This window comes from Mercenaria mercenaria, unplaced genomic scaffold, assembly GCF_021730395.1.
Source record: "Mercenaria mercenaria strain notata unplaced genomic scaffold, MADL_Memer_1 contig_1644, whole genome shotgun sequence".
In the NCBI taxonomy this organism is placed as follows: domain Eukaryota; kingdom Metazoa; phylum Mollusca; class Bivalvia; order Venerida; family Veneridae; genus Mercenaria; species Mercenaria mercenaria.
In genome coordinates this window covers 1-3545 of record NW_026459637.1, presented here as the reverse complement: position 1 = coordinate 3545, position 3545 = coordinate 1, and the positions used below count along the sequence as shown (strand labels likewise).

The 3545-nt window shown below is 34.7% G+C and overlaps 1 long non-coding RNA gene across 1 annotated transcript; it reads left to right on the top strand.

The window, feature by feature from the left end:
• The first annotated feature begins 708 nt into the window (after positions 1-708).
• Positions 709-3539, top strand: LOC128551763 (uncharacterized). Its single transcript, XR_008368883.1, has 3 exons — positions 709-932; positions 2141-2251; positions 3170-3539. It is a non-coding gene; the product is annotated as an uncharacterized LOC128551763 (long non-coding RNA).
• The last annotated feature ends 6 nt before the right edge of the window (positions 3540-3545 follow it).

Sequence of the window (3545 nt, the reverse complement as noted above, 5' to 3'; positions counted from 1 at the left end):
TGATGATATCTAGGTCAGTTTCGAAACTGGGTCACGTGCGGTCAAAAACTAGGCCAGTAGGTATAAAAATAGAAAAACCTTGTGACCTATTTAGAGGCCCTATTTTTCATGAGATCTTCATGAAAATTAGTGAGAATGTTCATCTTGATGATATCTAGTTAAAATTCAAAACAGGGTCACATACCTTCGAAAACTAGGTCAATAGGTCAAATAATAGAAAAACCTTGTGACCTCTCTAGAGACCATATTTTTCAATGGGTCTTCATGAAAATTGGTCAGAATTTTTATCTTGATAATATCTAGGTCAAGTTCAAAACTGGGTCACATGAGTTTAAAAACTAGGTCACTATGTCAAATAATAGAAAAAACAACGTCATACTAAAAACTGGGTGATGTGGGAAGAGGTGAGCGATTCAGGACCATCATGGTCCGCTTGTTTAATCACTGTACAAAGTCTGCTTCATGTAAAAAAAACAGTGCTTGTATGCAGGTATCATTCAGAGAGGTGCCATTGTGACCCCATTAAATCTTGAACCTGAAACCTCAGGGATGAGCATAATACATATTAACCACTAGACCATCACTCTGGTTTCTGCTTCACAGTTTAAAAGTATGAATGAACAAAAAGATTCATTATTTATTGTTTTGTTTTGGATTTTATTGTAAGAAAACAAACATGGTAAAACATAGTTGATTAAAACAGAAAGTTCACTTTGGTCAAATTGATGGTTGCAGGAAATGGAGTTGCAGACAATGTGATCCAGTGATAGAGTTGTTGGAGACATGGATGCCATTGTTACCAACTTGGGTGATGGAGAACATACTAGACCAGCTTGTGTTACCACGGTTGATGCAGGAGGTCGAAAACTGGAACCCACTCACAGACACCATGCCTATACATGCCTGGCTACACCCTTGGTTACCTCTCATGGGTAAATTTTGATTGAAATTTATGTTGGGTACAAAATACGTCTTTTATGTAGCCAGGATTCATTTCTTTTCTCAGGGACTTCCATAAAATCTAAAAATATGTTTTCTTTACCAAATATTGATTGATTAAAATCTTTAAGACACTTATTTTTGTTGTAACATACTCATTCTGTTGTGAAGTTTAGCTTGATCAGATTCAGATTTTTATGCCCCCAAAGGGAGGCATATTAGTTTTCAACTGTCCGTCCGTTTGTTCGTTAGTTAGTTAGTTCGTTAGTCACAACGTTAACTTCTTGCATGAAAGCACTTTACTCGCGAACCACTGCACCCAGGACCTTCAAACTTCACCTGCTGATAGTACTTATTGAGTACACGACCCCTACTGACTTTTAGGTCACCAGGTCAAAGGTCAAGGTGCTGCGGGGGCATTTGTCACCATTAGTGACAGCTCTTGTTAGCTGTACTATATTCTACTTACCCTTGTGTTGGTGTCAGCATCTGACCTTGGTTAAAGTGTCGCATGCAAGTACATATAGCAATCATTTAAAGGCATATAGCTTTGAAACTTCTTTTTCTAGGTCAATAACTTACCTTACAGGGTCAAGTTCCATAACTCTGATATGTATTTTCGGCAAATTATGCCCCCTTTTGGACTTGGAAAATTTGCCTAAAAATTACTATCTCCAAAACTGATACAGATATTGGTTTGAAACTTCACATGTGTCTTCAGGATTATAAAACTAGATGATAGCATCCAGTCCCATAGCTCTGACATGTAATTTGGCCAAGAAAATCCTGGTTAAAGTTTTGCATGCAAGTAACTATCTCAAAAACTAATGCAAATTTTGAATTGAAACTTTACATGTTTCTTCGGGTTTATAAAACTAGGTCATAGCATCAAGTCCCATAACTCTGACATGTATTTTCCAAAATTATGTCCCCTTTTGAACTTAAAACTTCTAGTTAAAAGTTTTGCATGCAAGTTACTCCAAACTAATGCAGATACTGGATTGAAACACTATAGCAGGCTGTCTAGCGTCCCTAAAATTCCTACTTTTTCCTATTTTTTTTCAATTTGGCTAAAATTCCTATTTTTTTTAAAAAATCAAAGGAAATTCCTAAAAAGGCCCTGTTTTTTCACAAAGATTCCTAATTTTTTAACTTTTTTGCAATGATCAAAAAGAGAAAATGTTTTAAATGTTGTTTAAAGGTTCTAATTCAGAAAAAACAGTTTAGCACAGTTCAAAGCAGTTTACCAGTGGATCCATGGGTTCAGCTTGTTATTGGTTGTGACTAGATGACAGAGATAGGATTTCTGAAGGTAAATTGTGATACTTGAAAGATCTATTTCCCAGTGAAGATTATCTGAGGGATATTTAGTGCTCCTTCACTGGAAGTGTAGCATACACATAGTGCAGAAGTAATACCTAGTTAATAGGTGTATATAGGTGTAGACATAATAAAAAATCAGGTCAGATTCTGATTATTTACTTGGCCTGTTCTTCATAATTATGTAATATGTGATCACAGCTCAGATTTATTCTTTATACATGTATGTATTGTTTGCAAGCTATACAAGTTTCTAGTCAAATATGTAACTGATGCCCATCAACATTTTTATTAGATGTATATTTTTCCCACTGCAATTTTTTGAGCTGTCAATGCTTCAAATTAACAAATTGTTTATTGTGGAATGTGATAGCTGAAAAGGGTGAAGAGGAGACTATTCTTGAGATTTTTCTCACAATCATGCACTGATGTCAACAAATGTATGGCTTGGAAACAGTTTTTGTGAATTTGCTAATTTAATGACCTGTGCTGGTTTAATTTGTATTTTCTAAGTATATCAAGTACCTGATGTCCATGCTGAATGTTGTAAAACTATGTATTTGTTGGTAATAAGTGTGTTATAATTTCTGTACAAGTTAATCATAGTTATGAGTTTGTTGAACACTTGTCTTAGTTCACTCTCAATTTGTGTACTCTGATATGCACTGTTGCTGGCAATACACTGTACTCCAGTTGACAGCATTTCTTACTTTTTGGCATTGTTTCTTGTTTAAAAAATTAAAGAATAAAAAAATATGGTGTGGATTGTGATGGCTATAAGGGGAGAAGAGGAGGCCATAATTAAACTCTTTACAGTCAGACGTAGTAAGTGTATAGCTAGTGACACTGTGCTATTTTTAATGTGTACTTTTAGTCAAAGTAGTTAATTCTCATTTCTGTTTATTTCCAGGATACAGCCAACAATAGCTGAAAACAGTGGAAAGCTGGTAGACGTCTTTTCTGTAAATAAAGCACTATTTGTGAGTTACTTTTATGTCAATCACATAAAGGTAAGTACATTACATGGTCTGTAAAGTCCATATTTTAATTTGAAAATTCCTAAATTTAGCCCTAAAATTTACTTAAAATTGTACCAAATTCCTAATTTTAGCCCTATTTTTTTGTACAAATTGCCCTAAAATTAGCCCTAATTTTTTGTCAGGGTATGCTAGACAGCCTGCTATAGATATTTTTGCATTTAAGGTAATATTCCTGCTTCTGGAACAACAGTTCGAATAGTCGAGCATTGGCTTTTACAGACAGCTCTTGTTATTAAATAAAATAAT